Raw genomic sequence first — 13,351 nt, 5'->3', positions numbered from 1 at the left:
TCCATCGGAACATTTTCCACCTGAAGAAAACGTTCTGAAAGGAAAACAAATTAGAAATGGGATTCACTTCTGCAGTCACACGTAGCTGGACGACGGCCCAGAGTCCTACAGCCTGAATAAAAGCCAGAACCTGCAGAACTCATCATATTCTGCAGCTCAGACATCATAAACTGGGCACCGTGTTCTGGGACTAGCAGCAGTGTTATTAGCAGCAGCTGCTAGCCGCCGCTAGCTGCTGCTAGCTGCCGCTAGCCGCCGCTACAAACCCTGGTGACAATAAATCCATCATGTTTGATAAAAACGGCTTTATTCTCAACCTGCAGCTGGAAAAACATTTAAAGATGTTTTAAGGGATTTTTTCTGATTTATATGACACTCTCAGTTGGATTTAGATCTGGACTTTGACTAGGCCAGTCTGACTCATGAATTTGCTTCTATATGAATCATCCCATAATGGTGAACCTGGTGATTTTGGCTGATTGGTTCAGCAGAACAAGCACTGACAGGCTAGCTGTTTGAGCTAAACGCTGTAATAAATGTGACTTTGACTATACTGTATGGTTATAAATGTATTCAGCCTTTATTTCATAGGAAACATACAAAAAAATGTCTTGTTTTTTAGACTTCAAACAATCTCTGACATTCTAAATGACCTCCTTTGTTAGCAAACAGAAACATATAGAGATGAATAATAGAAAGATATTATATTTATTCTCTTTTATAAATGTGATCCAATCTTTGTTTTTATTTTATTTTTCCATATTTAAACTCCATGAAATATTTAGTGGTCCATTTAAATTGTATGAAAATTTATTAACAAAAATAGATTTTCAGGGAGAAGAGGGCAGTGGGCACCCCAGGGCACCTCTTAGCTTCACCCCTGCATTTACAGAACTTTTGAAATTTCACATTTTTTCAGATTTTTTTGATCCGTTTTTGTATTTTTCTATTCTCCACTTCACTGTCTTGGTTTCTTTAATCTTTATGTCTACATCTTTATTTCTTCAGTTCCTTCCTTCCGTCTTCACCTCCTCTGTCCTCTGCTCCGTTTTGATCATCATCTATCAGGTCGACTCGGCTCGTTTTCTCCTGGCCGTCTCATTTTGTCGCTGTATTTTTTACCACCTCGGCCGCCGAGGAAACGTGCAGCTGTCCATCTCACAGATTTCTGATAACCCCTGAAGGAGTCGTCGCCCAGGCAGGAACACAACGGCACGACTGTATTTACTACAGATTTAACTCTGCTGTTCGGAGCATGGATAATAAATTCAGACGGAGGAGCTGCAGGACGTGAATTGATAAACAGAGAACAACAGGCTGAAATAAGAGATACAGACACAGAAATAGAAAGCTATGTGTCCTTGCATGAGTTTGCATGTGCAGCATGCATGCATCGGTGTGTGAGTGTTCGATGTTGGAGCCGTTTCAGTGAATACGTTTTCCTCTGACTGGATTCTGGTTGAATCATGTGCAGAATTATTAGCCAACAGAGAAACATTCAGGCTCTAAAACTTCCTCACTAAAACAAAAAACATCAACGGATCTTCAAAATAAATATTTCAAATAATCATGTGAGGATTAAATTTGTCTCCTGGACTCTGTCGGTCTGAAATATTCCCTGAAGTTTATTTATAAATCCATATGACTTAAAATTATAAGATTAAATGAATGCTTTAAACTGGACGATGATCTCACCGTCATTTTGTTTTCTGATATGATCTATGATGTAAACATGTAAATATTAAAGCGTCCCGCTCGTTTCTGAGATGAACCGGAGAACATGCGAACCCCAGCTGGGCGCTAACAGTTTTCTAGCAGCGAAGTAACCATGGTAACCACCATAAAACACACTGGAAACTAAACAAACATGGAGGAAAACATAAATAACATTAACGCAGACTGCGGGTGGAAAATGGGCAGTAATTTGGGATCTAGAGCAGATCCATGAGTTCATATCAGACCTGCAGCTTCCAGACAAACCGAAAGTATCGCATTTATCCAACGTTCCAGGTGTTCCCTGAACGCATCGCTGTCTTTTCCTCTGGTCCAAAACACAGAACTCAAAAAAACAACTTAATGTTTGGGTTTCTAAAAGCTAGCTGCGCTAACTGTAAAGCGCTAATCATCACTGCTGTCAGCCAATCAGGAGGCTGGGAAGGATCCAGGAAACTGCCAGCTGATTGGCTCAGAGGACAGAAGGAAAAAACTGTTTTATACCAACTATGAGTGAGAAAAAAATATCAAAAACAAAATAAAAAATCTGGAAGATCAAGAGAGAAGGAAAAGAAAAGATGGAGAGCAAAGAATGAACGAGTTAAAGAAAACAGAAGAAGTCATGAATTAAGCAACAGTCTCATCTGATGCTAAAGCTCCAACAGCAGACGGCATTGTGGGTAATTATCCTCATCATGTCCAGTAGAAGCTCCTTCACTTTAACCTCTCAGTGTGTGTGTGTGTGTGTGTGTGTGTGTGTGTGTGTGTTCACACACACACACTGAGGAACAGAGACGAACTGAACAGGACGTCTGAGTTGGACGTCCAGCTGGCGTCTCTCTCTGCAGCTGTTTGTCTGTTCAGCCTGATACTGACACCCACACCAACCTGGCAACCCGCAGAAGCAACCTGGCAACCCGCGCTGCACCTTTGTGCCGCTGTCTCTGGGGGACGGGGACGGGGACGGGGACGTCCCTCTGGTGTGTTTGGACAGGGAAGCAGTTTCACTCTGAACATCCAGGAAACGTCTCCTTCCTCCAACAATATGTAAATAAATAAATTCATGTTTAATGAATAATTCACTTTAAAAATATATTAAATTATATGAAACACTATCAAACTGCTTCATATGTTTGATACTGAGAAATCAAATATATGAAGCAGTTAATAAAAATATTACAAAATAAAAAATATTAAATATTATTATTTAGTATTGTTATTGTGATTTCACTATAATACAATTTATCAATTATAAAATGATTATTAATATTAGTACAATTCTTATGGTTTGTTTCTAAAAAAAATAATATTACAAAATAAATTAATGAATTCTATATTATTAATAAATAGTATATATTTATTAATATGGCTAAAACAATAAAAATAAGCAAAAATACCTCATATAATAACAATAATATATAAAATAACTAATAATTATTAACAATTAACCAAATAATTACATTTCCAAATCATTTTTTTACTGCTTTCATTCTAGAAAAATAGGAAAAACATAAAAATGTAACAAACTATTTATAAAACAAGAATTATTTAAAATTAAATTAGTAACTATGGATTAATAGTTTGTGTTATAAGAAACAAAAAACTATGAAAAAAAAAATTATCAAAAATTGAAATAATCAGAAATTCTTGTCCAAGAATGAATCTTAAAATCCCCGAGACTAAAGAACGAAAACGCAGAAACGATGGAAATAATAAAACTGAATGAACTTCATCATCCGTCCATCGGTCCGTCCAGGTTTTTGCTCCTCCTCTTCCTCCTCCTCCTCTTCCTCCACCTTCCTAACATTTCTGTCGTTCCTCCTCTCCTGTGTCAGCGCTCCGTCGCTCAGCTGTCACTTTCTCACACACTCACACACCCACAGGAAATTACCAGCCTGTGGAGTGTGAGACCTCTCATCTTCTGCTTGATGTTGTTTCAGTCTCACACACTCACACACACACACACACACACACACACTCACACACACACGCACACACACCCACACACCCACACTCAGAGTTATGTATCAGTGACTCCATGCAGGGACAAAGCTAAGTGTGTTTATTTCTGTTCTCCAACACACACCTTGATGACAGGTGCGTCCCGCAGCTTTGGGCCTCAACCCGACCAGAACCGGCCCAAAAGAAACAAACACTCCACCAGCTTCCTCCTTTCAGCTGCGCTAACAGCTAACAGCTAACGCTACAATGCTCGTTGCTACGGTGATTACCGCCGTTTCTGGGGATCCGCAGCGTTACTACTCCCCTCACACAGGAAGCAGAATCACAGGCGGTCCAACAGGTTACACAGAACCATCAGGTCCAGTTTCTCCAGAACCAGCCAGAACCAGAGTGGGCGTGTCTCTCTGATTGGTCAGAAAACAGGAAGAAAAATACTGTGTGGACGAACTGGATCAGTGATCCAAATGATAACAGAATCAGGAAAGTCCAAGTTCCTGTGACCCGGCTGACCTCTGGACGGCGGATCTGATGGTGGAGATCCGGAGATCCAGTCAGGATGGGTTTCATCCCTGATTCAACCAAAAACAAGAAAAACATTTTGTTCTGTTTGGACCAGTTTGAATCCGCCTGATGTGTCAGAAACGACCCGTTCCACCTGAACTCTGACCCGGCTTCTGCTGCGTATTCAGGCCGGGCTTTAGCCTCGTCATCTCACACACACACACACACACACACACACACACACACACACACACACACACACACACACCTTCCTGCCTTCATTAGGCGTCAATATTCAGGTTCGTTTTAATTTAGCTCCAAAGGAGGTCAGACTTGCGGCTCGTCACCCGTTTTAGCTTCGTCACTTCCAACCGTTCTGCTCCAGTTCTGCAGCAGACAGAGGAAGAGGAGGAGGAGGAAGACCTCCATTCACATGATGGCTACATGTTAGAGTCTCGGCGACGGGAACCAGCAGGTCGGATCCATCAGAACCTTAAACATGGTAAATATTTCATCAATTCTGATGAATAAAATGAAAACGTTACAACGTTAAAACGTCTGGATGAAAATGTTTCCACCCAGAAGATATTTATCTAGATTTTATGATTTGTATCTAAATGAACTTTAAACATTTTGGGGTTTTTGTTACTCATTTAAAATAAAACTAAATATTTTTCTTTTCTCTTTTGGGTCTTTTTGCATCTTTAGATGTTCAAAGTTTTTATGTTTAAAATTGGATTTTTCTTTAGATGTAGTGCAACTTTTTATTTTTACCAAATAAATATATAAACTGCTTTCAAAACGTTTATTTCATGTTGAATCATCTCGATTTGAACAACGGGTCAGGTTGAACTGGAATAAATATCAGTTTGTAGCTTAAATTATTGTTTTATCTGAAATTTTCTAGAAAAATTTTGAAATTTCTCAGTTTGAAAAGTCAAATTTCTGCCTTTTGAAAATGTTTTTGAGTTTTTGGCAGAAATTTGAAGCAGGATAATCTGTAAGCGAACAGAAAGCTGCCTCAGTTTGTTCTGATCCGGTTTGTCGGTTCTGAAAGCTCGTCCTTCCACAGAACGAAGGCAGAAAAACATCGTCTGAGTTTTTATTCTCAGAACAACGAGGACAGGAGGATAAAATTAGACGCAGGATGAAGCGTTTCCACGGCGATACGCAGCAGAAAAACCTGCAGCACACAGAAACAGAGGAACCGTTTGGATCCGGTTCACAGGTTCTGGACCGGATCAGGAGAGCCGGCGCCTGTTTAGGTCCAGAACCAGAACCAGACCAGAACCGACCCAGAACGGGTCCAAACAGCAGCGCCGTGGAACCAGGAAATGTCCAGAACAGAACCAGTTTGGGTTTTAACATCGTGGTCCGATACACTGTAAAAACAAAACGTTCCAGAACATTTCTGGTTTAGTTTCTAGTGAAAACGTCTCATTACACTCAAAAAACTAAATTAAAAACATTTTTTAGAAATAAAAGTTCTTTAAAATTCTTTAAATGTTCCAGTTTCACTGGCAGATTATTTCTCTTACCAAACAGGAGAAACATTTTGTCATAGATGAAGTAATTTATCACTTTCTGAACACCATCCCTCTGGCTAAACACGGTGGTGGCAGCATCATGCCGTGGGACAGGAAGCTGAAGGATGGAGGTAAATCCCCATCAGTCCTGGAGGAAAAGCTGAGATGAAGCTTCACCTCCATGAACATCCAGACAGCCATATTATGGGATGGAGAAGGGAAAAAAAGCACTCCACACTTTCCAGATTAGCTACAGTGTACAACCTGGAGTCGCTCTCTTTCCCTCTGACTCATTAAAACCTGATGGTTTGTGGTTCTGTGTGTCCCAACATGTGGGTGGAGCTCTGGGCTCATCGCCATGACACCCGAACCGGCCAATCAGACGTGCTGAAGCAGAACCCAGTCCTAATAGGAAGAGACCCGCTCAGCCAGGAGGGAGCGACCCGAGAGCAGCAGGAGGCGCGGCGCTGAGACGGAGAGCAGAACGGAGGAGACAGGCGGGCTGGAACTGGGTCGCAGCGTGTGTGTGTGTGTGTGTGTGTGTGTGGAGACAGGCAGAATCAATAAGAAACCTGTTAAGCTGATCGCCACGGCGATAAACAAGTTGGATGTTGTGAGTGTTTGTTTCTCTGAACAGAACCGATCCTCGTTTCCTGACCCGATGGTTCAGAGGCAGACCGGTTCTGAACCGCAGCAGAACCTTCTGGTTCTGGAGGTCTGGGTCAGATGGAAACATGGCGGACGCACCGATCAGAACATCTGGGCCGATACCGATATCTGATCCATCCGGGTTCATCATGTCCACTGTTGCCATAGTAACCGTGAAAATGTAATCCGACTACTAAGTTATGGTTAACCTTTTGAAAAGTAAGTTAGTTACTTCACCGATTACTTGATTGAAAAAGTTACTCCAGAAATTACAGCCAAACTTTTAAATGCTTTTTTTCTTAACGTGAATTTTAACGGCGACATTAATCATGTTTCTGTCAACATTTAAAATAAAAACATATAAATTAAAAACTGCTTCCTGAAGGAAATATGTTTAAAAATATTAAAGAAAGACCATCTTTACAGACAAACAGTTTTAAAAAGTGTTTCTTTTTAAAAGCTTTAGTTTTGGGTGATGTTGGAACTTAAGTTAATTTTAATGAATTAATCATAAACTATATACCAACTAAATAAGATACATTTCTGATCAAAAACGGTTTTTGCTGTTAAATTATTGGATAAAAAGTCATGAGAGTCAAGAAGCAGCTTTGCTGTTAGCGGATGTTTCCTGTACGTCAGATTTAAAGTCGTACCAGAAACACACAAATAAAAGGTTCCTGGTGGAACTTATGTAACAAAAGAAAAAACAATTCATTGGGTTAAAATGTTTAACATGTTAAGACTCAACACAATCTGAGCTCATCTGGCAGCTGAACTCACCAATAGATACTCAGGCTCACTAAAAAACTAAAGATTTTATTTACCAATCAAATTTGCACCATTTTTAAACTGCAGTCAGGGGCCACAAAAACTCATTCCTAGGGCCCCAAATGGCTCCCGAGCCACACTTTGAACACCCCTGACTGATCCTGAATAAACCGCAGGAGGTTCAGAGTGAATTAAACACACGAGACCAGAGGAGAAACTTCAGGCTAAATATAAAGGAGATGAATGATGAAGATCAGGAGAGAAAATCAGAAAATCCTGAAAAATGACAGAAAAGTTCCAGGAAACGAATTTCTGGAATAAAATCACCTCTAAATGTTTTAGTCTCTGGAGGAAGAGGAGCGTCAGGCGCGCTGACTGGAGCTCCTCCATGTGCTGCTGGTAAATCATGAGACCCTAAAACAGAGCGAGCGAGTTCAAGGTCAGCCGGGGGTCGCTTCAGGCCGGCGCACGCAGGCGGCGCATTGTGGGTCCGTGTGTGATTTTAGCGGCCTTTAATAGGCCGCTGCAGCTGTTCTTCATTAACCCTGAAGGTTTAACCACTCAGCAGGAGGTCGAGTTCACCTGCTGAGGAGCTTCAACCGGATCAGACTCAACATGAAGACTCATTTCTTCCTCCACAGCAAAGGTTAAATCTCAAAACAGCAGAAAACTGATCAAATAACCTCGTTTACTGAAAACATCCAGGGTCCAACTGCAGAAATCTGGATTTCTCTACATGGTTCACTGAATCTCTGGTGCATTAAGATCTGCAGAGTTCACACAGCCATGATAAAATCACCTCCAAACATTTAATGTGGCTTCAATACGCAGAAAATCAAACTTCAGGGTTTTCCAGTCAGAGAATCAGAAACAGCAGAAAGGTATCAGTCAGGAGAAGATCAAATAAAATCCCAGTGTTTTGGATTTTTAGCTGAATTTTCATTACAAATATGAACAAAACTTTCAGTGAAATAAAGTTCAACATTTGTGCTGAAGTTTTATCAACTGTTAAGAACTCAGAGCAGCTAAATTTTGGTCGATTTGTTTTGACTGAAACTTTGAGAAAACAGAAATAAAATTAAAATGTACTTTTAGGAGTATTTTTACTACACTTTACTTTTTATTTTTACTTGAGTAATCTTGTTCTAAAGTATTTTCACTCCTGAGTTAAACTTTTTCTTCCCACTGAATGAAAATCAAACATGTTTTAACCAGAAACTCAAAAACCTGCAGTTTCTGTTAAAGTTTCATAATTTGTTTTATTGAAAGAAACTGATTTGGAAAAATTTTCCTTTTTCCTGATTCTGATATTTTTTGTTTCTTATTTGAATTATTGTCATATTGGTTCTTAAAATACCAACATTTCTAAATAACTTTATATTTTTTAGTCTGCTTATGTAATTTTTAAATATTAAATGATTGGTAATTTGATCAGTAGACTTTTTATCAGATACTTTTTCATTCGAGTCATTTCTCGGACGGAAAGTTTTTACTTTTACTCCAGAATAATTTCTGGTCCCTCATCAGCTGATCTCATAAAATTAAGAAAATTGGCGCCGATGAATCGGTGCACCCCCAGTGACAGGAAGTTGATGGTCCAAACAAAATAAAAGCCTAGACGTTAACTGGACAGGAACTTAAATCCTGCAGAGTGATCCAGAGAGCTGAGTCAGCAGAACCAGACCCGGTTCTGGAGGTCCATCAGGATTTACTCCCGGCCTCCTTTGTTCCTGGTTAAGCCGCCGTCTGTTGCCGTGAACAGTCACTTTAGAGGATCGTTGACAGTGGATTACGGCTGACACATGCTGCTCTGGTATTTCTGCTGTGAGTCACGGCGCAGCGGCGACGGCCTCTGGACCGCCAGCGCCGCCAGACGCCTTGACAAAAGGAGTCGGCGCTGGCTCTAAACGCCGCAGCACTTTCTCTGATTGTTTTATCCCATTAAAACCTGTCGCTTATGTAAGTTTGGAGCTGGAGGGAAGGAGCGTCTGAAACGCTGCGGCTGGAATATAATTAACTGCTTTCCTCTAATAACTGAATAAAAGCTTTCAGATTTGTTTTGTATAATTAGCTGAAGTTGTTTGTTAAAAGCTCTGCAGACATGGACCTCTGAACCCGGTCCAAAACTTTATAGAACCGACTGCTGCCTATAAATACATCACACACACACACACACACACACACACACACACACACACACAGAGGAAATCTAACACACTTATTGTCTTCCCTGAGGAGAAAATCACCATAACAACTTCATTGGATAAACATCATTAAGATGGATGGATGGATGGATGGATGGATGGATGGATGGATGGATGGATGAGTGAATCAGAGATCTGTCATTGCAGAAAGATGTTTCACTACGTTCCATTTTAAACTGAAATCCTGTAAATCTGCAGGAATGAAAAACGGTCGTTTGATTTTTGCAGCTAAAATGAACAAAACCTGAAAATCCTAAGTTATTAAATCTAAACTCCTCATGAAGCTTTGAGCCTCTGAAGCAGCAGCAGCCTGAGAGGAACCCGACCCGACCCGATCCGATCCGACCCGGATATTCAGCCGCTGGTCGTGAGCAGAGGAAACGCAGCGCTGTGGTTTCTGGAGGCGCAAAACATTACGAGGAACTTCCTGTTGCAGTTCCAGGAAAACCTCTCATCACGCTTAGCCTCCTCACAACCAGAACCAGAGAACCGGGTTCTGATCATCACCAGAACCTGTGTGGTTTCTGTTTGCTCCGCTCTTCAGATAAAAGCAGAAATCTGATCTCAGATCTGCCCAAACAGCTGCTGCTGTCTGCATTATAAACGTTTAGGTCTGCTGCTCTGAACAAACACTCCGAGATGCGTCCACACACTCCACACACATGCAAACCAAGACACACACACTCACACACCTGTGGCAGGTTGACACAGCAGCTGCTGACGGTTCGCTGCAGATCTGGAAACCACGCGCCTCTTCTTTTCCACAACTTTATTTAAATCCTGCCACCTCAGCGGCACCTGAGGCCAGCAGGCCCCGCCCACCGCTCACCTGGGAGAGGGATGACCAGAACCACAGCAGTCCGGCTGGGATGGTCAGAAGAATGACCTGCACTGGAATTACAAACTTCAATAAACCTGCAGAGCAAACCTGATATTTTAATGAGAAAAAAAACCTTTTAGTTCCTCTGTAAATCAGATGGAGTTTCTTGGACTGCAGCTGCTTTACTTCATTGTTTTAGTTTTAGTTTGTTTTTAACTCTAAAAGCCTGATGGGATTTAGAAGACATGGTTAGATAACAATATTAATTATCTCATCCTACATCACTTCATACCTGGGAAGAGTTTTAAATTCTCAGTTGATGTTTAAAACCTGAGAGACCAAACATGAGATAAAACCAGGTGGAACAGGTTTGGTCCTGTCGCCACGGACCGACTTCTCTCGCGATGTCAAACAGGAAATCTCGCATAATTTCGCGGGATTTCAACGTAAACAAACATGGCCGACGATTTGGAAGCAACGGCTAAAGTTTTAGAATATATATAATATCCCCGATTCACACAACACGAATATCCTCATGACCGTCTTTAAGATTGTCTGAAGGGGAAATCCAGATAAAAATCGTGAACCCAGTTTTAGAAACAGTGCGGCTTATGATCCAGAAAACTCTTTATAATCAAGTTCATTAGAGGAACTGAACGCCAGTTTCTACATGAGGTGAGTACAGCTCTGCTAGGGAACGGATAAAACATTTACACCAAATGTTAGGGGGAAATTATTGATATCGATGCGTAGTGAACAATTATTGTATCAAGTCATCTATCGATTATTCTGACAATTAATAAATAAGAAATGGAGCCGTTCTCTGGTAGCTACTAACATAAAAGAGAAAATGTTAGTAATTTTTAATAAGAAAACTTTGTATTGTTTAAAATGCAAAACGATTCAAATATCGTTTTCCGTATCAAGTTAAAAGTATGAAAAATATTTATAAAATATATATTTCTAATCTATTTTTAAATTTTTTACTCACTTCTTTACTCTCATTGATCGGTTAGTAATCGTAAAGTTAGCCGAAATGCTACCTGCCAGATTCTGCGCTGATACTCAGATAAAAGTTACCTGTTAGCGCAGCGGATGTTTCCTGCTGTGTTTCCGTTCCGTTTAGTTTGAAATGTTTCCTCACTTTCCACATTTTCTGTCTCTTTCTTAGCGGCGCTTCTTTCCGTCTCCGTCCTTAGCATTAGCGGGAAAGGGGCATTGCGCAACACTAATAATCGTCCGGCTGAAACACAGCAGCGCTAGATAGTAAAACGTAATTTAACGAAGAAGCATCGAGGTGTTTTTAAAATGGAGGTCCTTGAATCGCTGCAGCTCCACATAGAAGAGCAGCTGCAGCAACATTTTCCTTCAAGGTGAACACTGAGCTACTGCTGGTTGTGGGAACCAGATATGTAACATCTGGTTCTCCACTCACTTCAAACTGAACTATAGCGCTTTAATCAGCAGAATTTACACCAAAGATTGAACTAATCCTCTTCATTTTATTGTCTGTAGGTGGAAGATATGGCGCATAAACTGAACTGAGTAAGTAGACAAAATAACAGAATAAATTTAATTTACTTAACAATGCTTTGAATTATGAAAGAATGAATGTTTTTTTTAACCTGGATGAAATGATTTAGAACTTGTTCATGTTAAGAATGAACTGATTCAACATGACGATATGATTCAGTAGAATATGATTCTGTATGATGTGATGCAATTTGATACTATGATAATATCATAATAGGGGAAAATTCGATACAATGCATTAAGCCAATATATCACAATATGACTCAATGTGGCACCTAATCAGACGTAGTTATAAACTGATATAATTATAGGAACACATTACAAAATAACAGCAAATAAAAATGAAACTCTGTCTGTATCCGTCAGATTGTTTTCATGAGGCTCTGGGTTTATTTTCAGATATTTTTCATAAATCTGTTCTGAAATAATAATCAAAACTCAAATTGTCTGAAATCACTCACAGATTAATGTTACTTTTAAAAATCTGAGTTTTTATCTCTAATCTCCAAACAAAAACAGGCATAAAATTCTGAATTATCATAAAAACAAAACAAAACATGAGTCAGAGCAAAGACTGGAGCAGTTTGTCATTCAGCAGGAGAAACTCAGAAACAATCCCAACCTTTAAAAATATTCCTCCACCCTGAAAGCATCAGGGTCGGTTTTCCTGACGGGGATTTAGATCCAGACTGAGAGGGACGGAGCCGAGCCGAGCCGAGCCGAGCGTGAGTCCAGGCTGTTTACGGTCGTCACATCGTGTTTCTCTGCTTGGTTCTCATCCTAACGGACGTCTCCTCACCGAGATCCACCTGAAGGGAAACATTCCCGTCGGGATTCTCCCACCGGATGGATCCGGACAAACCGGACCGCCCGGAGTCGAGACGGAGGAAAACCAAGCAACATTTTGGAGCAATAATTCTGTTTCCCAGCAACTCAAATACAGAAAAACTGCAAATTTTACACAAATCTGCTTATTTCTACTGTCAGCTAAACCTTTAATATTAAAGGAAATTAAACTCACTTAAATTTATATCAATAAGAAGATAATAAATATCAGCATTTATTAATCTGTAATATAATAGAAGGTCAGATTAAGGGAAATATTTACTGGTTGTATATAATATGACAATATTAACAGATTAATCAGGTAATTCTTAACATTATCTGCACAGATAAAGTAATTAAATAGATTTATGAAAAATAACAGAATATATAACCTGATAGATGCTTAGAGCTCTGATTTCTCATTTAATAAAATAAAATGTAAATATGATTATTTCTGCAGCTTCTCTTTCATCTTATGTGACAAATAAAAAGAGGCTGCAGAACATGAAACATCTAGAAGGTTAAAGGTCAGCCTTCACGCTTCATTTCTTCTCCCAACAGCAAAACAAATCTGCTTCAGTCGTGAATAAACGGCCAAGAATTCAATATGAAACACAAACTTTAACATCAACGGGAAGAAATGTAATACATATTTCATCTCTGTTGTTATTTTATTGCCGGATTTGATTATTTCTGCCCAGAAACACCTGAAGAAGATTCACCTCCAGGATAAATAAAGCTGACTCTCTGCAGCCCAGCACTTTGTGACATTAGTTCTGAATATTCCCGGACCTCAGTAAATGTCAGCTTATGGAAATCAGAACCTAAAAGCAGAAGTTTGTCCGCTTGGA

At 39.9% G+C, this 13,351-nt stretch overlaps 1 protein-coding gene across 2 annotated transcripts in view; it reads right to left on the bottom strand.

Annotated features, from left to right (window-relative positions):
- LOC114136410 (sodium channel protein type 4 subunit alpha-like) overlaps positions 1-13,351 on the bottom strand; it is a 116,184-nt gene that overhangs the window by 101,931 nt on the left and 902 nt on the right. The window lies entirely within an intron of this gene.

Source organism: Xiphophorus couchianus, chromosome 21, assembly GCF_001444195.1.
Source record: "Xiphophorus couchianus chromosome 21, X_couchianus-1.0, whole genome shotgun sequence".
NCBI classification, from domain to species: Eukaryota; Metazoa; Chordata; class Actinopteri; order Cyprinodontiformes; family Poeciliidae; genus Xiphophorus; species Xiphophorus couchianus.
This window is presented reverse-complemented; position numbering and strand designations above follow the sequence as displayed.